Here is a 23,773-nt window from a genome sequence, read left to right as displayed (position 1 = left end):
TGAAATCAGAAAACTTCAGGTTTAATCAGTAAAATGACTTTGTAAGGAACAAATATACTATAGTTTTTGGAACCACAATTTTAGAAGGAACAACTACAATTCTTTAAGTAAATATTAAACTTTTGCAACAGTCTTCATAGAATATAATACTAAAAGCAATTGAGGTGCATCAGTAGCTGCATCCTTAGTGACTCCTCTCCAATGGAATTTCATTGAGTCACTTGTGACAGAGGCAACTGAAGGTGCACTCTACATGCAAGCTGCTCATCTGTACAGAAAGAAGATGAAGTGCTTCCTGCACCAAACAAGTGGCTGCATGTGTTGTGCCAGAACTGCAGCATGCTGACATTGATGCTTCCAGGCTTAATTTTAGAATTCATCTTTCGAGGGATAGTCATCAAGTTTAACCCTAAAATTAGAAGACTTAAATATAACTGCAACCGCTGCTGAGTTTGTAACAAAATGTAAAAAACAACTCTGCCACTCTCAGCCCACCAATATGGTATGGCATAAATGTCCCCAACTGACATAGTATTAACCAAGAATTCGGTTTCAGGCACTGTGTCACTTCTGGTTTGCAGCAGGGGGGAAAGACTAACAAAATGGCAGTTTTATGAATTATTCATGACTTTGTGGTGCACTACCCGAAGTATATATTTAAAACAAAGTATGTAAATGAAGTGAGTAAATATCTTCACTTCTTGTTCCTTCACAAATCAAGTCTAGTTAGGAGTACCTATTTGTGTTAAATTGTATATACCCATCCAAGCTAGAAAAGAATGCTCCTTTACATTTGTCATTGGTGTATTCTAGGAAAAACATTGTCTTTCCTACCTTCTCATCTGTTTTGGAAGTCACACTACAGTTTTGCAGCGATTTGTAAAATAAGTAGTAATTACTCTACAGTAATACATTTTAAACCTATTAAATTTAAGTCATTTTTAGTGGCAATTAAGCGCTCGGCAATTCACACCAACCAGTGTAATTGGAATTTAAAAAGGAGGATTATTAACAAATGTGACAAGTTATGGCTTAAAACATGCATACATTGCACTTTCCACGAGCTGCTCACCTACATTGAAGAAAGCAGAACAAAGTAAAACTTCCACACAGTGACAATATAGCTTTTCAAAGTGTAAAGCATTAAATGAAAAGGTTGAGAATGCTGCATAATTGTAAATAAGAGAAAGAAAATAAATTACAGCAATTTCACCACTGGTTTCTTTTTGCCTTTTTTGTTACTTCCTATCACAATGTACCAGTGTTTCATCAGTAACAGAGGGGGGTTAATCTAATGAATATTAAAGAGACCCAAGGGGTTAATCTAACACTATTAATCAGTCAGCCTGCTGTCAACTGTGAAGGCTGCTGATAACAAACAGTCATGGACTGTAGCACTATCATTTTCCAACAACACATTAAAGAAACGCTTTACTCTTGCAATTAAAACCTTAGATTCCAGAATGTTAGCAAAAATGATGTGAGAGAGTTGCACTTTTACACGGGAAACATTCTCATTTGACCTTCAGAATGATTCTGTGTGAAACAAATGTAAATGTTTGATTGAAGGCAAATCTCCTGACTGCATTGTCTGAACAAGTGTGTTGACTCTGGGAAAAAAACACAAACAGAAAAAAATTACAATTGTGTTAGAGCTACGCCTCCCAGAGTTCATTGTGAACTGCACACCAAGATCCTATCAAATCTGCAGCTGTGCAGTCATTCACACATGGACATCATATTTAGTCTAAAACAGTCATCCTAGCTGGATTGTTTTTAAAAATTCGTATTTCTCCACAGAGAACATGAATACTTGTTTTCAAATCTAATCAGTTCAAACTGAGTCAAAGAGGGGAAAAAAATCTGCAATCAAAATTACCAGGGAGATGTTGGAAAGAGTTGAAATGTGTTAAAATGACAGGCAAGGGCACAGTCAATCAAATGCTTTAACTCCCAGTGGGAGGTAATAATAGATGGATGGAGTGAGTTACAAGTAGCCCGACCACTGAGGGAGTCGAGGTGATGTCATAAAAAAGGAGAACAGCTTGACATGCTCATAAACATCATCTAAACCTCACAAATTGTGTGTGAGTCCTGCAAACTCATCTGTTGTATTTCACAATATGCACAATTTTGTTCTTGTTTGGTTAAATGTACTTTCGTATCAACTAATGCAAGATGCTGAAATCTGTAACATAATAAAATGTATCGGACGGTATTCTAATACTTTTTCACAGTAAAATAGCAGGAATTCATTGTATCCTGCGTGTTACATAAATTCAGCACATCGGAGATACCTTAATCTCGTCTGAGTCAAGAGATCAGACTGAACATGATGGGGATTTGCTGACAGTAAGTTTAAAATGTTAATTTAAAAAATTATATAAATTAAGACATGTTCTGTGAGAGTCTGGACAGTGTACACTTTTCACACCTGACACCTGGGTTAAATCAAGTCTAAACTAATTTCTCTCTCTCCAAAGATGTGCGGGTTAGGATGATTGGCTATGGTAAATTGACCCTTAGTGTTAGGGGGATTAAATACGTGGGGTTACGGGGATAGGGTGGGATATGTGTTGGTGTAGGGGTTACGGAGATCGGGTGGGATATGGGCTCGATGGGCCAAAATGGCCTCTATCTGCACTGTGGGGTTTCTGTGATATGGCATAAAGGTCCTATTTGAAATAAGTTTAGCTAAAAATTCACCAGAAACATAGCAATCAAAAACAGGTTATGTTCTGTGGATCTCTGTCTAATTTTGCAACATACCACTTAAAGGGGAATCGCCTTCAGTGAAATCTTTTGGCAAAACCTTCTCATTGTCTATAACTTGGAATGTTATGATGTACAGGTAGACTATCCTTTATCCGAAAACCTCGGGACCAGCCGAGTTTCGGATAAAGGAAAATTTCGGATTTCGGAAAGTGGGTCGGCGGGGGTCCGCGGGGGGGTCGGCGGGGGTCCGCGGGGGGTCGTGCGCACAACTTACGCTGACGCTCAGCGTAAGTCAGTCGGGGTCGGCGGGGGTCGGGGCCGGCGGGGTCCGCGGGGGGGTCGGCGGTTGTCGGGGCTGGCGGGGTCGGCGGTTGTCGGGGCCGGCGGGGTCCACAGGGGGGTCAGTGGTTGTCGGGGCTGGCGGGGTCGGCGGTTGTCGGGGCCGGCGGGGTCGGCGGTTGTCGGGGCTGGCGGGGTCGGCGGTTGTCGGGGCCGGCGGGGTCCGCGGGGGGGTCAGCGGTTGTCGGGGCTGGCGGGGTCGGCGGTTGTCGGGGCCGGCGGGGTCGGCGGTTGTCGGGGCTGGCGGGGTCGGCGGTTGTCGGGGCCGGCGGGGTCCGCGGGGGGGTCAGCGGTTGTCGGGGCTGGCGGGGTCGGCGGTTGTCGGGGCCGGCGGGGGGGTCGGCGGGGGGTCGTGCGCACGACTTACCCTTCATTCGAACTTCCGAAACCGGAACCCTCTAAAAACCGAAGGTTTATTCGTTCGTACGCACGACTTACGCTGAACGAAAAAACCTTCGGTTTTTAGAGGGTTTCGGTTTTCGGAAGTCCGGATAAAGGGTAGTCTACCTGTACCTCATATCAAAATGAATGAATGCATCATTTATACATGGCATCATTATGATGAAAAATAACATGAAGCTCCTCTGACTGTTCTCCATCACCAAAAATATAGAAAAGATGTGCCAAACATTTTCTCATGGCCCTTTAATAGTAAAAATTAACAGAATGCATTTGTTGCACATTGCTAATATAAATCTATGGGCTGTATTTTGTGACCCCTATGGGTGTGTACGAGGTGCGCACGCGCCTGTAGGGGCCACACAAGTTCCGGGTTTAGGCGTGCAAAGTGCCCGCATGCGGGCAGAGAGTTGCGCTTTTTGCCCAACTTCCGCCCACTGAATGCCCGGGAAATTCTTATGCCTGGTAAAAACAGGTGTATGGCCTGCTTTTACCAGCATAAGAGTTCTAAAAAATAGAAAAATAAAATTTTATCACTCATTTATACATTAAAAACCCTGTCCAATAAGGTAAGTTTATTTTTAGCCCCGTTCAAAAAATTTAATTTTCGTTTAAAATATTTAATTAAATGGCATTTTAATTAATTTTAAATATGTAAAAAAAAAAAATTCATGTGTTCACATATTTTTTAAGTGATCCCCATTCATACTTATGGGAATTCCATATGTATGGAACTCCAATAAGTATGAATGGGGATTCCCTTCAGTTATTGGTTGGCTGTCCCACGTGATGCCAGGGGCACTTGCAAACTGCATGCGTCCCTGGGATACGTGAGCCTCTGCCCACGCAGACCTGGTGAGGCCCAGGATTGCAAGCCTCTGTATCTCCCGGGCCACCAGGTAAATGCAAAGATTTTTTACAGGTCGGAGGCTTCCCTCGGGCATATTTTGGGCCAATATATAGTATATGGATATATTTTGAAACTGAAAAGTTTCTTCCATACTCAGCTCATATTCTCTGCTGATTTCCTTCCACTTGGAAACAAATCCTCTTAAAATTTATCAAGTAGGGTTAGTTACGAAACCAGACGAAACAGCCAAACTCACATCAACTTATTCACCTTGCTTCCAATTTCCACCCTTCCCTCACCTTCACATGGTCCATCTCCGACTCTTCCTTTCCCTTCCTCAACTTCTCTATCTCCATTTCTGGAGATAGGCTATTGACCAACATCCACTATAAGCCCACTTACTCCCACAGCTGCCTGGACTACACTTCCTCCCACCCCGCTTCCTGTAAGGACTCTATTCCATTCTCCCAGTTTCTCCGTCTCCGCCGCATCTGTTCTGACGATGCCACCTTCCATACTAGTACTTCCGGTATGTCTTCCTTTTTCCTCAACTGAGGATTCCCCTCTACCGTGGTTGACATGGCCCTCGACCATGTCCGTTCCAATTCCCGCACTTCTGCTCTCACCCCTTCCCCTCCATCCCAGAACCATGATAGGGTTCCCCTTGTCCTCACCTTTCACCCAACCAACCACCACATTCAATGGATCATCCTCCGCCATTTCCACCACCTCCAGCGTGATCCCACCACCAAACACATCATCCCCTCCCACCCCCGTTTCAGCATTCCGAAGGGACCGCTCCCTCCGCGACACCCTGGTCCACTCCTCTATCACCCCCAACACCCCTTCCCCTTCGCCTGGCACCTTCCCTTGCAAGCACAAGAGATGCAACACCTGCCCTTTTAACTCCTCCCTTCCCACTTTCAAGGGCCCCAAACACTCCTTCCAGGTGAAACAGCGATTTACTTGTACGTCTTACAATTTAGTATACTGTACTTACTGCTTATGATGTGGTCTCCTCTACACTGGGGAGACCAAATGCAGATTGGGTGACCGCTTTGTGGAACACTTCCGTTCAGTCCACAAGCGTGACCCCGAGCTTCCGGTCGCCTGTCACTTTAATTCTCTGCTTCACTCCCACTCTGATCTCTCTGTCCTCGGCTTCTTACACTGTTCCAACAAAGCTCAACGTAAGCTTGAGGAACAGCACCTTATCTTTCAATTAGGAACTTTACAGCCTTCAGGACTTAACATTGAGTTCAACAATTTCAGATTATAACCTCGGCCCCTATATATTTTTCCCCTTGTCTTCTCACATGGTAGCTGTTGATGACTCTGCCATCGCCATTCACACCTAATCTAGAGTCCTCTTTTGTTTCTTAACTTGTCCCATTATCTCTCTTTATGCCTTGCACCATCATCCCTTTTGTCAGTCAATCTCTCCTGCCTTCCAGCCTGTCACAGACCTTCCCTTTGTTCTTTTCTCCCCTCCTCCCTGACCCTGCTTAAAAAGCTCTCTTCTCTAAACTTTTCCAATTCTGACGAAGGGTCCTCGACCCAAAATGTTGATTCTGTTTCTCTCTCCTCGATGCTGCCTGACCTGCTGAGTGTTTCCAGCATTTTCTGTTGTTATTTCACATCAACTTAGCCAGTTTGATCAGATCTCTTCTGCTTCAATTCTGTGTGTATTATCAGATTTTTTCCAAGCATTCCATAATCTAAACATCGTAAAACTGGCAACAAGCCTGGTGTAGTTTTCCTGTACAGCATTCACACATCCAATTACATTGGGTTAAATTTTCATCTTTGTCCCATGGGCGGTAACCTGGTGGAGCAAACCGCCCGGTTGTTATAGAACCTGTCCAGTTTTCATTCCATTGCAAATGTTTCTTTGTATTAAGTAATGACAATGTTGCTAATTGATACTACTTTTGTTGGTCAGTTTTTCGCTCCTCAATGTGAGGAGTTTTAGTGTTGCGAAATGCAACATTTTCTTATAGCCAACATTCCACTGTCAGCATCAAGTGCTCCCAGATCAGGTGTAGCACCATGAGATGCAGAGTAGAACTGCTTCTATTCTGCCCCGCTAATATGCCTCAGCCCCAAACTTTGCAGAACACCTTCTACTGCACCAGTGTGGCATTTTCTAGCCATCCTTTTGGCTTCTCTAAATAATCCTGCACAGTTAGTGACAAATTATAGGCATTTTAATGGCGGTGGGCCCATGCTCACTAAAATGGGTTGAAAGTTCCCAAATTCATTCCTATAGGGCATTTATAGTTAACAGAGATGAAAGCTTCATTCCATTAGTCTAGGATGGATTTAGACCCAACTCTCAAGAGTTGAAGGAACTCACGTTAGCTCACATGGGGCACACAGACCCCAGCATCACAACTCCAAGGTTCAATACAGATGTTGAAAAACATTTAAGCAAAACTGTAAAAGAAAAGACAAAGAAACCAAAGGTGTTATTCAAATGGAATCTTTCCTCATCCCTTCTCAAATTTAGACCAGCCAAGTGAACCAAAAGATATAAAATGTGCCGTTCTGAGTTTAAAGCAGCCCACTTTTCAAATGCAATAGGGCTGATTTTAATTTACTGTAGGCACATGCAACCTGGAAATTATCTGAGTGGTTGTTAATTTTATCTTATGATTTAGATATAGCTTTAGAAAATGCCAGAAGCAAGTTCTCTGACAATGATTATGAGGATGACATTTATATCCCATAATGCCAGAGGCAAAGTATGATACATAGTTTTCCTCTGAAGGTTAAACTCAGATAACCTGCCTGTGGCATTTAATTAGGTACTTATTAAATACTCTTTTAGTAATAAAATGATTAAAAATTTTATTACTCCACAAATGAGGCTATTTTAAATGGATTTAATGACTCGGTTACTTTGCTAGCTGGAATCACAGCTCAGGTTGTATTAAAGTGCGATTGAAACATTACTGACAAAACATAGCCAGAAAATGATGGTTTCAGAAGGTATAAGGGTTTAACTATATATGTGTAATTAATTACCTTTTTCTGAAAAATGGCAATGTCTGATTTCAGTGGGAATTTTAATACCATTTCAATTAATATTACAGTTAACTGAGATAAAATAAAACGTACGGACCTGTCTAAAATGCCTTATTGCTTATTGATCCATATATTAAATTGTAATTATGGCTGTGAGTCTCACCAAATTATGTGATTATGATTTCAAATGAAGACACAGCATTCATCTTCCGGCTGAAGTACTTTCTTTGAACAATTTGTCTTCATGTTGAAAGTCTAAAAAAAGCAGAACAGAGTTAAAATGCAAGCAAGAAGCAGCGTTAACACTCTCCATGCCATGAATTGTTTCCAAACTTTTGTAATCAATAGGTTAAAAGACCAGAACAATACCATACCAAATATCTATAAAATCACGTTAACTATTTGCGAGTCTCTTCCACCACCCCTTGGTGAAAAGAAAATAACATTGTGTTAATCTCAAATCCCTCCACAGGACAATTCTTCCTTTCAGTGCCAATTTAGCTCAGTTAGCAGCACTAGTAGTTCTGAGCCACAAGGTTATGTATTTAAGCCCCACTCTTGAACTTACTATGTAATCTAGGCTGATATCCTGGTGCAATACTGAAAGGTGCTGTTTTTGGAGTGAGATGTTAAACAGAAGCCCTATCTGTCTGTTCATGTAGGTGCAAAAGATTCCATGCCACTAGTTGATGATGAGCGGGTAATGTTCCTGGTGTCCTGAGCAACATTCTGCCCTCAACAAAAAACAGCTTAACTGGTTGTTCATTTCATTTCCTGTTTCTGGGATCTTTCTGTGTGCAAATTGGCTATCACATTTGCAAATATAGCAACAGTGACTGGACCATTCCACCTCACCAGTTCTCTCACTTCCTTCAAAAGCCTCTTAGATTATAATATTTAATGTGCCAACCCACCTCCTAGGAGCAGGTTAGCCCACAGCCCCCACCCACCCCCCGTCCCACCTCCGTTAAAAACGGAAGTAGATGAGTTGGAGACGGGTTGGAGTCGGTACCTCTTCAATTGTGTTTTCGGTTACCCACCTGCCCATCTCTCTCATTCCCGCTGTCACCTCTTTCTCCTCATTGTTATGCCCGTGACATGTTCTTTTTGGAGAAGGACACTACAAAATTGTTGTAATGGGCACCAAAAACATTTAAAAAGTTTCACCAACCTGTTTTTTCTTTACAGACACATGGGCGGGGGATTATTTTAACCCCAAAAAACAGGTGAGAGGTTAAAGTGTTAAAATTATGAACCCCGACTCCAACCCGCCTCCAACCTGCCCACTTCCAATTTGCCCCCCCGAGGCCTCTGATCACCCCCGGCCTCCAATCTGCCCCCCTCAGCCTCCAATTTCCCCCTTCTCCCCCAATGAGGCCTCCGATCCTGCCCCCGGACTCCAATCCCCCCGACCTCTGATCTCCCCCTCGGACTGATCTCCGACAGCTTCCCCCCATCCTATCAATTTCCAACACCCCTCCCGATCTCAGATTTCCAACCCCCACCCCCCCACCAACGAGGATCCTGGCCTTCCACCTCCACCACGATCCCAGATTAACTCCTCCACCAACGATGCCAACCTTCCATCATTTACGACAATCCCGGCCTTCCTCCTCCCTGCTCCTCAGGCCTACCCGCCCGACAGCCAGCCAGCCTCTCAATCTGGCTGGTTGCGGGCGGGAAACAGATAATAAAAAATTTAATCTGGCCCTGCCGTTAAATTCGGCAGGACTTGAGGGAAACCCGTTCTTCCAGGTTTCCCGTCTGCATTCCCGCCGCCCCCACCCCCCCACAATTCCCTACCTGCCACCAAGATAAAATTTGGCCCATCACAAAATCGCAAGATAACTATGGGTAAGAGAGGCCATCCTGCCCATCATCCATCAGAATTCATCCATGCAGAAGCAGTTCCCCCATTTCAACATCTAATTGTCTCCTAAATGATTCCAGCGTTTTTGCCTCCATTACGCCGAGAGTCCATTCCACACGTTGATCACTCTTTGGGAGCAATTTTAACTTTGACCGATGATGTAAAATGGCTGAGATCAAAATAGTCATCCATTATACACCCCACCTGATTTTCCTTTCGCTCGAGGTGGTCAATTAAATAGCGCCCATTTTACATCATCACCCAAAGTTAAAATTACTCCTTTTGCGTGAAAAAGTATCTCCCAATAGCAGCAATAAATTTGCCTTATACTAGTTCAAACCTGTGTCCTCTATTCCTACTTTTGCAATTTACTTCAAAGTAATATTCTGGATTTACCTTTCCCATGCTGTCTTGTATAGCTCTGCACGACCTCCTCACAGACATCACTTTTCCAGACTGAAGAGCTCAAGTTTCTCAAGTCTTTCCTTATCATTCAAACCTCTGAAAGGTGGATCAGCCCCCATATCTCTTCTCTGCTTTTCCTCCAGTGCTTGAATGTCTCCCGTGTTTCTTGGCTACCAGAACTGGTCACAGTACTCAAGATGCAGTCTGACCACACACTTTGCAGTTTGATCACAAACTCCTCGGACTTGTAGTTCAATGTTCGAGTTGGCTTTGTTGATTGCTGCTCTACATTGGATGGACATGTCTCACATTGAGTCTATTAAGACTTCCAGATCTCTTTCAATTTCCTCCTTTGTTATTTCAACACTGTTCATGGAGAACATGTGTTGCTTCTTTTTCCTTTCTATCTTTCCCTATGTACAGTACCTTGTCTGCATTAAATTTCATCTACCACTGATCTACCCATATCCTTATTTTGTACAACTGACTATCATTTTTGGGATTTCGAATGTTATTTATAAAAGATGTTGAGGAGGTTGGTCAGGCAGGATCTTCCCCTTCCAAACGTATGTTAACTACTGTTTATACGAAGTTGTCCTTACACACATACTCAAGTTTACTCTGATAATCAATTCAATTATTATACAGGTAATGGACGTGAGTCTAATAGGTTGTGTAGTTGCCTGTGTCTGTTTTATCTCCCTGAGCCTTGGCTTAGTTGGTAGCACCTGAGTCATGAAGATTCTAGGTTCACATCCCACTCCAGAGACCTGAGTACAAAAATCTAGGCTGACACTCCAGTGCAGTGCTGAGGGAGTTGCTGCAATGTCGGCGGTGCCGTTCTTCGGATGAGATGTTAAACCGAGGCCCCGTCTGCTCTCTCAGGTGGACGTAAAAGATCCCATGGCACTATTTCAAAGAAGAGCTGGGGAGTTATCCCCAGTGTCCTGGCCAATATTTATCCCTCAACCAACATAACAAAAACAGATTATCAGGTCATTATCACATTGCTGTTTGTGGGAGCAAATTGGCTGCTGCGTTTCCTACATTACAACAGTGACTACATTTCAAAAGTACTTCATTGGCTGTAAAGCGTTTTGGGATGTCCGGTGGTCATAACTGCAAGTCTTTCTTTCTTTCTTTTTGAATATGGGCACCACATTGGACAGTTCCAATTTACTGATACCTCTCCAGTGTCCAGTGATTCCCTCATAATAGTTGTCAGTGTCGTCCAAATTTCCTCTCTAGTTTCTGTCAACACTCTGGGATAAAAGCCATCTATTCCTGGTGATTTGATTGTTTTGAGTCCATTTAGCTTGTCCAACACTTCATTTATATTGAAGTCGATTTTACTTTGGTCATTTCTGTTTGGGAAGGGCAACTCACTCATCTCCCCTTGGAGGAAGTAATAATTCCGAATGTTTTTGCAACTATATAAATTGTATTAAAACACATACTTGTGACACTTGCATATCACATTACCATGAAGAAAATAACACAATTCATTCGTGCTCCAATTAAAAAAGGTTTATAAATTTTTTTCATGAATTTTGTCTGCATTACACGACAACTGTATTGTCAATGCAAAGCAGTTTTCAGAAAGTCTCACTCTGGAGTCAGGTCAAACTCTTGCCATTGACGAAACCGTGTGATTCAATATGAATAAAAAAATGCTCTCTAGCTATATATCTTCCTTTAAATCAATCTCAACGTACTGATAATCAACTGGAAAATATTGTTCAGATATCACGTGCGGCAGAGTATGTGTAGTTCAAAAACTGCAAAGGAAATTCAGGATTCAATGATTTAATCCCAGCAATTTTGTTTCTTCAGTATTGTCATTTTTATTCTGTTTCATCTTACAAGCAGTGCAAATGAAGTCAGACGGGAGACTTACTTATTTGAAGATATTTAACCAAGGTAGCCCAATGAGATTGCACATCTCATTTACATTGAGCCCTAGGGGTAGCAGTCATTTGAACTCAACTTGGAAGGTTTTCTTGAGAGAATATTGACCAGAACAAAGTTTCAGCCTGCGCTTTGTAATTAGAGCCAGGGGATCTTTATCATTCAACCAGGACAGACAGAACCTTGGTTTAAAATCTTATCTGAAGCAGAGTGCCTACAGCAGTGCCGTGTCCCCTTTACACTGCACTGATGAATCAGTGTTAGGCGTGAGCTTGAATCCGTAACCCTATAGTCCAGAGACAAGAGCTTTATCGCCAATACTTCTGACTCCTCTGCCACATTGGTACATCAATTGTTAAAAAAAAGACAACCCATATTGGAACCAATAACACCATACTTCAACTAAGAAGACAGAAAGTACCGTCAGGATCAGTCTCAGCTCGGAGAAACATACTTACTGGTGATTACATGGTGATATTAACAGCAGTCATGGAGAAGATAAGGCCTAAGCTGTCCACCCTTTCAACAGGGGATGGAAATGTGGCTGTGGAGGGTCAATTAGAGCCTAAAAGTTGGAAATGCAAATATGACTGGCTAATTAGTCAAACAATACTTGTGCCATGCTGCTCCCTGCCTTCTGTCCCTTTTCCTTCATGAGATTTTGGGTTGGGCAGTTACCAAGGACAAGGACTAGAAATTCGTTATAGCCAAGAAGTGGGCAGTGTTCAGATTATAAAAGGTTAAGCTGCGCCACCTGAAAATCCTCTAGGATGCACGCAAAATACATGCTCACTCCTCGTTAAAATGATTGCAGTCATGATTCTAGTCTAAAAGCTCAAGCTCATTGGCGTTACACTGAAAAGCTGCCTGGAGGAGTCCGTGTTCCATGTATATATCGAATGTGAAAGGTTGCAGCCCCTCTTCCATTATCTGAAGGGGCTGCTCCTCAATTTCTGGCTGCACTTCAGTCCCACGCTCCTGATCTTTGGTCACCCGGTGTGGAGGGGAGCAGGCAGAACGGGGGACTTCCTCGTAGGACTGCTCCTGGGCCTGGCCAAAAAAGCCATCAATTGGTCCAGGCAGCGGGCGGTCGAGGGGGTCGTTCGGCCCGATTGCCTGCCTCTCTTCCGCGGCCATGTTCGCGCCCGGGTGGCCCTGGAGATGGAGCACGCGGTGTCCGCCGGCACGCTTGAGGCTTTTCGCGACCGGTGGGCGCCGTGGGGACTGGAGTGCATTATCAATCCGGACAACCAAATTGTAATTTGATTTGTTACGTTTTATTTAAAGTTTTATTAATTTACAGTTAATTTGTTTAAGCACCCAATCAAAAAAGTACACTGAAAAGCTGCCTGGAGGAGTCCGTGTTCCATGTATATATTGAATGTGAGAGGTTGCAGCCCCTCTTCCATTATTTGAAGGGGCTGCTCCTCAATTTCTGGCTGCACTTCAGTCCCACACTCCTGATCTTTGGTCACCCGGTGTGGAGGGGAGCGGACAGATCGGGGGACTTCCTCGTAGGACTGCTCCTGGGCCTGACCAAAGTGGCCATCAACTGGTTCAGGCAGTGGGCGGTCGTGGGGGTCATTCGGCCTGACTGCCTGCCTCTCTTCCGCGGCCTGTTCGTGCCTGGGTGGCCCTGGAGATGGAGCGCGCAGTGTCCGGTGGCATGCTCGAGGCCTTCCACGACCGGTGGGCGCCGCAGGGACTGGAGTGCATCACCCCAGACAACCAAATTTTAATTTAAGTTGTTAAGTTTTCTTTAATGGTTTTTTAGTTACAGTTTATTTGTTTATAGTGTGCACCAAAAGAGTACACTGAAAAGCTGGACCAATATCGGGGGCAGCCTAATTGCAGTAATGATTGCCACAGGCTTTTTTCACTACTTAAAGGGGAGGTTCAGTGATGCTGCAGCACCTCATTTTCAGCATTGTTGGGAGTGCAGCTGCCCCAACAACCAGAACAAGAAGAAGAAGAAGGAGGAGGAGAAGAAGAAGGAGAAGAAGGAGAAGGAGAAAAAGAAGAAGAAGACAAATCCTGATGGCAGATCGTCGCTCAGAGGTTCTCGGATGGAGCTCCAGAGGCATTGCTTTTTGTGGTGTAGAGAAGGCAGGTGGTCCTCTACCTGCAACTTGCAGGAGGCTTTCACCACAAATCTGCTGCTCTATGTGAAGGGAGTTGGCACACCATGTCATGGGCAGCACTGTGCTCCCCAGGACCAAAACCCAGTGCAGGAAGAAGATTAACGACCTCACACGGGTGATCAGGGTGAATGAAGGCTTCAACAAGTGCTACATACCACCATCTGTATCACAAGTTTCACACACAGCTCAATGCACTACACCCCCAGTACTCGAGGGCACCGATGAGCGCGAGGGGGAGAAGAGGAGGAAGAAGAAGACACCGCATCATTGAATATGACACTCGCAGACACCAGCTCAGATACTGGCACTACACATTCTTTAGAGGCTAATGTAGTAGCGGGGTCTGCACAGGTTGAGGCACTGGGCATGAGTGGGCTGCAGCAAGGCGAGAAAGGGTAGCTTGGGGGCCAGCTCCCCGGAGGGCAAGTTCACGCGTGAGTTCTGTTGCACAGGAGTCAGATGATCACCTCAATGGGGAACCTTCAGAAGAAGGGTGATGGGCATGCACATGGAAATGATAGGTGCAATGGCAAGGCTGCCAGAGAGCCACTCGGCAATGGCGAGGATTGTGGAGGAGTCCGCCTCCAACATTGCACGGGGCTCTACACAGAGCATGGAGCCCATAAATTGCAGTCTGGAAATGATGGTACACTCCCCGAAAGACCCATGCGACACAGACGTGATGGTGCACATGATGAGCGATGTTGCAGCTGTAAGAAATCGTGGATTGAAATAAATAATAGTCTGTTACGGGTTCCCTAGATCAGCAATTTGCCTAATTTGATGACACAGAAAGATTCCAGTCATGTCAGAAAAATAGCTGTACAGAGAGCTGAATTACGAGGTCAGAACACAAAAGTAGGCCTTCAAGTGGGCTGATAAGCAACAGGGTGCTGCGAGTTGGGTGAGTCAGAGTTAGGTGAGGAGTGGAAGGAGGAGCTCCCTTGCTTCGCCTTTGTTTTTCCTAACTTTTCACCCTGTAGGAAGAGACCGGTGTCGGGAGCAGCAGGAGAGTAGTGAGTATTTAAACTCACTTTCACGGGCTTCTTCTCAAAGGCCGGTCAATCTTGTAGACCGGCGGCGGCGTTCCAGAGCCACGCCACAATTCAAAAAGTGACACGGGCAAGAGGAAGCAGCTGATTGGATGAGTATGGCCAGGTGAGTATTTATACTACTCTATAGTTTGACAGTTAAGGTTAATAGTTTATAAAGTTTAGAAGGTCATAATTTTTGTGGTTATAGTTTCTAAGGTCTCTGTTGTGTATCGGGGAGTGCTAGTAACCAAGGGCCCTTGAGTATATAATTTAATTGTAGTGTAATTGGTGGTATTGATTTGATTTAATTTTATTTAAATTAATTGAAGGGCAAGTCATGACAGCACAGCTCGGGCCTGTGGCATGCTCCTCCTGCACTACATGGGAAATCGGGGACACTTCCTGTATCCCTGATGACCATGTGTGTGGGAAGTGTATCCAGCTGCAGCTACTGGCAGACCGCATTGCGGAGCTGGAGCTGCTAATGGATACATACTGGAGCAGTCGCGATGCTGAGGGCATCGTGGATATCACATTTAATCAGTTGGTCACACCGCAGGTAAAGGCTGCACAGGCAGGAAGGGACTGGCTGCCAGGCAGAGTAGTAGTCACAGGCAGGTAGTGCAGGGGTCCCCTGTGGCCATCCCCCTCTCAAATAGATATACCAATTTGGATATTGTTGAGGGAGATGGCTTATCGGGGGAAGGCAGCAGCAGCCAACTTCCTGGCACCGTGGGTGGTTCTGCTGCACAGGATGGGAGGAAAAAGAGCGGGAGAGCTATAGTGATAGGGGATTCTATTGTAAGGGGAATAGATAGGAGTTTCTGCGGCCGCAAACGAGTCTCTGGGATGGTATGTTGCCTCCTTGGTGCTATGGTCATGGATGTCTCAGAGTGGCTGCAGGGCATTCTGGAGGGGGAGGGTGAACAGCCAGTTGTCATGGTGCATATAGGTACCAACGATATAGGTAAAAAATGGGATGAGGTCCTAAAAGCTGAATATATGGAGTTAGGAGGTAAATTAAAAAATAGGACCTCAAAGGTAGTAATATCAGGATTGCTACCAGTGCCACGTGCTAGTCAGAGTAGAAACAGAAGGATATTTCAGATGAATAGGTGACTAGAGGAATGGTGCAAGGGGGAGGGATTCAAATTCCTGGGACATTGGAACCAGTTCTGGGGGAGGTGGGACTAGTACAAACTGGACGGTTTGCACCTGGGCAGGACCGGGACCGATGTCCTAGGGGGAGTGTTAGCTAGTGCTGTTGGGGAGGGTTTAAACTAAAATGGCAGGGGGTTGGGAACCTGTGCAGGGAGACAAAGGAAAGGGAAACAAGGATACAAGCAAAAGACAGGAAGGAGAAAAGCAAAAGTGGCAGTCAGAGAAATCAAGGATTTAAATCAAACATGGCCACAGTAAATAATAATTCTAAAAGGTCTAAGAGTGTTAGAAAAAGCCTGAAGGCTTTGTGTCTTAATGCGAGGAGCATTCGTAATAAGGTGGATGAATTAGCTGCGCAAATAGATGTAAACAGATATGATATAATTGGGATTATGGAGACATGGCTCCAGGGTGACCAAGGCTGGGTATTTAGCATCCAGGGGTATTCAATATTCAGGAAAGACAGGCAAAAAGGAAAAGGAGGTGGGGTAGCATTGCTGGTTAAAGAGGAGATTAACACAATAGTAAGGAAGGATATTAGCTCTGATGATGTAGAATCTGTATGGGTAGAGCTGAGAAATACCAAGGGGCAGAAAACATTAGTGGGAGTTGTATACAGACCCCCAAACAGTAATGCTGAGGTTGGGGATGGCATTAAATGGGAAATTAGAGATGCGTGCAATAAGGGCACAGCAGTTATCATGGGTGACTTTAATCTACATATAGATTGGGCTAACCAAATTAGTAACAATACTGTGGAGGAGGAATTGGGTAGGATTGACTGGGGAATGTCACTCAAAGGGTTAACGGTGGATAGGCAATGGCAAACATTCAAAGACCGCATGGATGAACTACAGAATTTGTTCATCCCAGTTTGGCATAAAAATAAAACAAAAAAGGTGACCTAACCGTGGCTAATGAGGGAAATTAGGGATAGCATAAGATCCAAGGAGAGGACATATAAATTGGTCAGAAAAAGCAGTAAACCAGAGGATTGGGAGCAGTTTAGGATTCAACAAATGAGGACAAAGGGATTAATTAAGGAAGGGAAAATAGAATATGAGAGTAAGCTTGCAGGGAACATAAAAACTGACTGTAAAAGCTTTTATAGATATGTGAAGAGAAAAAGATTGGTGAAGTCAAGCGTAGGTCCCTTGCAGTCAGAATCAGGGGAATTTATAATGGGGAACAAAGAAATGGCAGACCAATTAAATACATATTTTGGTTCTGTCTTCACAAAGGAGGACACAAATAACCTCTCAGAAATGTCGGGGAACATAGGGTCTGATGAAAGGGAGGAACTGAAAGAAATCAATATTTGTAGGGAAATGGTGTTAGGGAAATTGATGGGATTGAAGGCCGATAAATCCCCAGGGCCTGATAATCTACATCCTAGGGTACTTAAGGAAGTGGTCCTAGAAATAGTAGATGCATTGCTGATCATCTTCCAACATTCGATGGAATCTGGAACAGTACCCATGGATTGGAGGGTAGCTAATGTTACCCGGGCAACACGGTGGCATAGTGGTTAGCACTGTTGCCTCACAGCGCCAGGGACCCGGGTTCAAATCCGGCCTCGGGTGACTGTCTGTGTGGAGTTTGCACATTCTCCCCGTGTTTGCGTGTGTTTCCTCCGGGTGCTCCGGTTTCCTCCCACAGTCCAAAGATGTGTGGGTTAGGTTGATTGGCCATGATAAAAATTGGCCTTTAGTGTTAGGGGGGATTAAATATGTGGGGTTACGGGGATAGGGCTTGGGTGGGATGGCTGTCGGTGTAGGGACCGGGTGCTAGGGTTTGGATGATCAGCCATGATCTCGTTGAATGGCGGAGCAGGCTCGAAGGGCTGAATGGCCTACTCCTGCTCCTATCTTCTATGTTTCTATGTTTACCCCACTATTCAAAAAAGGTGGTAGAGAGAAAACGGGGAATTACAGACCGGTAAGCCTGACATCGGTAGTGGGGAAAATGCTAGAGTCCATTATAAAAGATGTAGTAGCAGAGCACTTGGAAAACAGTGACAGGATCGGACAAAGTCAACATGGATTTACAAAAGGTAAATCGTGCTTGACTAATCTACTGGAATTTTTTGAGGATGTAACTAGTAAAATAGATAAGGGAGAACCAGTGGATGTGGTGTATTTGGACTTTCAGAAGGCTTTCGATAAGGTCCCACATAAGAGATTAGCATGTAAAGTTAAGGCACATGGGATTGGGGGCAAGGTATTGTCTTGGATAGAGAACTGGTTGGCAGATAGAAAGCAAAGAGCTGGAATAAACGGGTCTTTTTCAGAGTGGCAGGCAGTGACTAGTGGGGTACCGCAGGGATCGGTCCTTGGACCCCAGCTATTCATCAAAATATATATTAATGATCTAGACAAGGGAACTAGATGTAATATCTCCAAATTTGCAGACGACACAAAGCTGGGTGGGCGTGTGTGCTGTGAGGAGGATGCTGAGAAACTCCAGTATGATTTGGACAGGTTGGGTGATTGGGAAGATGCATGGCAGATGCAGTATAATGTGGATAAATGCGAGGTTATCCACTTTGGTGGCAAAAGCAGGAAGGCAGATTATTATCTGAATGGCAATAGATTGGGAGAAGGGGAAGTGCAACAAGACCTGGGTGTCCTTGTGCACCAGTCGCTGAAGCTAAGCATGCAGTTGCAGCAGAAGTTTAAGAAGGCAAATGGTATGTTGGCCTTCATAGAGAGAGGATTCGAGTACAGGAACAAGGATGTCTTGCTGCAGTTGTACAGGGCCTTGGTGAGACCGCACCTTGAGTATTGTGTGCAGTTTTGGTCGCCTTATCTGAGGAAGGATGTTCTTGCCATGGAGGGAGTGCAGTGAAGATTCATCAGACTGATACCTGGGATGGCAGGAATGACGTATGAGGAGAGATTGGGTCGATTGGGCTTATACTTGCTGGAGTTTAGAAGAATGAGAGGGGATCTCATTGAAACTTATAAAATTCTAACAGGACTAGACAGACTAGATGCAGGAAGGATGTTCCCGATGGCCGGGGAGTCCAGAACCAGGGGTTACAGTCTAAGGATAAGCGGTAAGCCATTTAAGACAGAAATGAGGAGGAATTTCTTCATCCAGAGAGTGGTGAACCTGTGGAATTCTCTACCACAAAAGGCAGTTGAGGCCAATTCATTAAATATATTCAAGGAGTTAGATATATTTCTTAAGGCTAAAGGGATCAAGGGATATGGGGAGAAAGCAGGGACAGGGTACTGAGTTTGGATGATCAGTCATGATTTCATTAAATGGTGGAACAGGCTCGAGGGGCCGAATGGCCTACTCCTGCTCCTATCTTCTATGTTTCTATGCAGCAAGGAGCTGTAGGATAAACAAGCTGTCTACGAGAGGGCAACAAGACCTTTAGAACAGAGATAAGGAGGAAACTTACCTCATGAGGCTGGGAGGAAACTGTCACAGGTAGCCCCCCCTTGTAAATTGGACAATGGGATGGGTAAAAATGATTGAAACCAGTTATCCACCAGCCCATCGAAATAAGGTATCAAAACAGATGACCGAGAGACGAAAACAGGCAGTTAGGGACGAAGGCTTCCCCGAGGTGGCTACAGCCTAACACCTTGGTCAAGTTTAGCCTCTGAGGTGGCTGATGGCCTAACACCTCCAACAGCTCAAGGATGACCCAACGGAAGTAACCGCTGCAGCAGACTGCAGGAATCTACCCAATCCGAGACCACCGTACTGCCTCACCGTCCGTCCGGTTGTTTTGTTCCGTTCCAGGGCGGTCGATTGCCCTCATCTGTCACGGGTTGTATATCTACTGTATCTATTTCAATCGAATGTAGCAATATCTGATTATGCTTTAAACTGTAAGGGGGAGAAATTCAGTAGGTTGCGCCACCCGTTAGCGCCTTAAGAGGGCGCTAAGTCGGTCGCAAGCCAACTGGCGCCCGGGCACGGCACTGCCCACGCCTCCCGCTAAATTCCACGGGACTTTAGTGGTGGCGCTAACCGTTAGTACTGCACCGCTGCCGATGACATCATCGGTGTGCGCAGCGCCCCGACCGCGATATTCGGCAGCGCCCCCTGATTTACCGGCGGACGCTATGTCCGATGGGTTCAGGGGGCCGTACGTGCGGCCGAGGAGGCGCAAATTAAAGGCGAGGTGCAGGGCGGCCATTTTTGTTGCTGGCCGCCTGCCAGCACCTGCCTGCGCTCCCGTCCCCGGCCTCCTGAACCCCCCCACGCGGAGTGCCGGCTGTGCTCCAAGAGCCCGGCACTTCTCTTCGGTGCTGGGCTCTTTTGCCTGCACTCCCGATCCTCGGGGGCCCAGCTGGGCCCCAGATCGTGCTGCACAAGGCCCCTCCCCTTTAAGAAGGGGAGGAAGGCCTGCAATACCGCAGCGCGACGTGCCGCAGCGTGTGGCGCTGCGGAACGTAGTCCCACGATATTCACTCACAGTGCCCCAAGAGGGATGCGGGGCGCCTCCAGTAATGCCGCGCTTCCCTTTGGGGCGCAACCATTCAATTTCCGGTGCAGGGGCGCGAATGTTTCCGGGGCGCTACTTTTAGCGCCCTGGCGAGGCTGGCGCCCCAAACGGGGCTATACTCAATTTTTCCCCCTAACTCTTTAATACAAAGCCTTACAACTCCTAAGACCCTTTGGTTAATCTGTGTGTGACCTGTGATCCAAATCTTACACAGCTTCCATTGCATCACAAGCGGAAGCGATCGAATGTCCTAGTGCTGCAGCAGAAGCTCATACTGCTCTCATGCAGTGTCTGCTTGGTGGCATCCAAGTTCTGACTGCTCTCATGCAGTCTCAGCATGATGCCAGCCAAGCTCTGACTGCTGCCATCGTGGTTGGGTCTACCACCGTTGGACAGGGCTTTCCACGGTTTCGCAGCAGGCCAGCAATCTGTGCTCCAACGGATTGCTAGGAATGTTGAGGTGCTGCCCCAGGGGAGTGGCAGTGTGTCTGTGGAGCTGGAACCTGCTGTCCTCTCTCAGGATGACAACATTCCTACTTCCACCACTGCCACTCCGTCATTGCCCTTGCAGCTGCCTGTCAGCCAGCCAGCCCAGCCTGCTGCCACGCATGCCGAGGTGGTGCAGTGTATAGTTGGGCCTTCTAGGCCCACATCTGGTCAAGCTCATGCTGCAAGGCCACCTGTAGTGTCCAGCACAGAAACTCAGCAGCCTTCCACCAGCCGTGCTGCAGCCACTGGGGGTGCACTGCTTAGGAGCACTAGATTAGGAAAAGGCACACGATCGGCAGGCACTAAGGGATTGCACAAGGGTGATTAGTTATTAGTATTCATGTAATATATGAGATATGTTTATGGATAAAATTTTTAATTGTGTTTGGAATCTTTTGTGGTGTCTCTCATTGCAGCTTTGTGCCCAGGAGGACTGTGTTATGGCGTGAGACAGGGATGGTACGATGGGGATGTGGTGAACTACAGGATTCATTCATGCAATCGGAGTCTGATGAGCCAGTCAAGGACAGCTCATCCGGAAGGCTGATTGTCTCGCTGCCTCCACCCTCCCTCCTGTTCCTCCTCCTCATTGTCCTCATCCTCCTCCACCTCTCCCTCATTGTCCTCCTGAGGTGGTCCCGCAATCCCTGGTGGCAAGGGCTGCACCCTCATGATGGTCAAGTTGTGGAGCCTGCAGCAGACCCCCACGAAATGGGACACCTGTTCTGGTGAGTACTGGAGGGATCCTCCCGAGCGGTCAAGGCAGCGGAATTGTTGCTTCAGTCGGCCAATGGCCTTCTCAATGATGTTCCTGGCGGCAGCATGGCTCTCATTATATGAGTGCTGGGCACGAGTGTTGGGTTGCGGAGGGGAGTCATGAGCCAGGTGGAGAGCAGATAGTCCTTGACTCCGAGCAGCCACCCGCGAGCTTCAAATAGTGGCTGGAAGAGTGCTGGCACATCAGTCTGGCGCAGGTTGATGGCATCGTGGCTGCTGCCAGGATAGTGAGCATTCACATTGAGCTTTGTGTAGTCTTCAGACAATTCGATTCACTCCACGTGATATCAAGAAACGGCTGAGCGCACTGGATACAGCAAAGGCTATGGGCCCCGCCAATATCCCGGCTGTCGTGCTGAAGACTTGTTCTGCAGAACTAGCCGTACCTCTAGCCAAGCTGTTCCAGTATAGCTACAACACTGGCATCTGCCCGACAATGTGGAAAACTGCCCAGGTATGTCCTGTCCACAAAAAACAGGACAAATCCAATCCAGCCAAATATCGCTCCATCAGTCTACTCTCAATCATCAGCAAAGTGATGGAAGGTGTTGTCGACAGTGCTTTCAAGCGACACTTACCAATAACCTGTTCACTGATGCACAGTTTGTTTCTGCCAGGACCACTCACCTCCAGACCTCATTACAGCCTTGGTCCAAACATGGACAGAAGAGCTGATTTCCAGAGGTGAGGTGAGAGTGACTGCCCTTGACATCAAGGCAGCATTTGACCGAGTGTGGCAACAAGGAGCCCTAGTAAAACTGAAGTTAATGTGAATCAGGGGAAAGACTCTCCATTGGCTGGAGTCATACCTAGCACAAAGGAAGATGGTTGTGGTTGTTGGAGACCAATCATAAGGTCAGAAGTGGGGATGTTCGCTGATGCTTGCACAGTGTTCAGTTCCATTCGCAACTCCTCAAATAATGAAGCAGTCAATGCCCGCATGCAGTAAGACCTGGACAACGTTCAGGCTTGGGCTGATAAGTGGCAGGAAACATTCGTGCCACACAAGTGCCAGGCAAATGACTATCTCCAACAAAAGAGTGTCTAACCACTGCCCCTTGACATTCAACGGCATTACCATCGCCAAATCCCCCACCATCAACATCCTGGAGGTCACCATTGAGCAGAAACTTAATTGGACCAGCCACATAAATACTGTGGCTACAAGAGCAGGTCAGAGGCTGGGTCAGCGGTGAGTGTCTCACCTCCTAACTCCCCAAAGCCTTTCCACTATCTACAAGGCACAAGTCAGGAGTGTGATGGAATAATCTCCATTTGCCTGGATGAGTGCAGCTCCAACAACACTCAAGAAGCTGGACACCAACCAGGACAAAGCAACCCGATTGATTGGCAGCCCATCCACCACCTTAAATATTCACTCCCTCCACCACCGGCACACCGTGGCTGCAGTGTGTACCATCTACAAGATGCATTGCAGCAACTCGCCAAGGCTTCTTTGACAGCACCTTGCAAACCCACGACCTCTACCACCTAGGACAAGAGCATCAGATGCATGGGAACACCACCACCTCCAAGTTCCCCTCCAAGTCACACACCATCCTGACTTGGAAATATATTGCCGTTCCTTCAGTCGCTGGGTGACAATCCTGGAACTCCCTCCCTAACAGCAGTGTGGGAGTACCTTCATGCGGAGTGCAGTGGCTCAAGAAGGCAGTTCACCACCACCTTCTTGAGGGCAATTAGGGATAGGCAATAAATGCTGGCCTTGCCAGCGATGCCCACATCCCAGGAAAGAATATTAAAAAAAAAAAATTTTTGTCACACACATAAAAGCTGTCAAACAGTATGGTGACTGTGCAAGTTCAGCCTTTGGTTTCAAAATTCAATCCTTCACAGAATTCAAATCCCATTTACTCAAAATGCTGGTGTTCACTATTTGATTCTAAGTTAATGCAACTGGTGTAATGGCCCAGAAATTCGTGTCGGGGGCTTCCTGCGGGTGCAAGCCCCCGACCTACACTTACCTAGCGCACCGGCAGTTGAGGCCTGGGCCTGTGTGGATTTCCTGTCTGTGGCTCGGTCCAGCTCCTGGCGCGCTGTGCTTGCGTGATCCAGCGGCGTACTTAGTGCGATGCGTCGGCTGGGAACACGGAGGGAAAAGTCCATTCATGAGTTTGACAGAAAGAACTGTCAAACTCATGAAAACTCCGGGTGCCCAAAACAGTACTT

General features: G+C 46.1%; 1 long non-coding RNA gene across 1 annotated transcript; it reads right to left on the bottom strand.

Annotated features, from left to right (window-relative positions):
- LOC147121135 (uncharacterized) lies at positions 1 to 23,773 on the bottom strand. The gene is made up of 3 exons (XR_015075386.1): positions 23,569 to 23,773; positions 7,494 to 7,585; positions 1 to 1,610 (listed from the first exon to the last, which is right to left on the bottom strand). It is a non-coding gene; the product is annotated as an uncharacterized LOC147121135 (long non-coding RNA).

Source organism: Somniosus microcephalus, chromosome 3 (genome assembly GCF_052327205.1).
Source record: "Somniosus microcephalus isolate GS21.2 chromosome 3, FLI_Smic_1.0, whole genome shotgun sequence".
NCBI lineage: Eukaryota > Metazoa > Chordata > Chondrichthyes > Squaliformes > Somniosidae > Somniosus > Somniosus microcephalus.
This window is presented reverse-complemented; position numbering and strand designations above follow the sequence as displayed.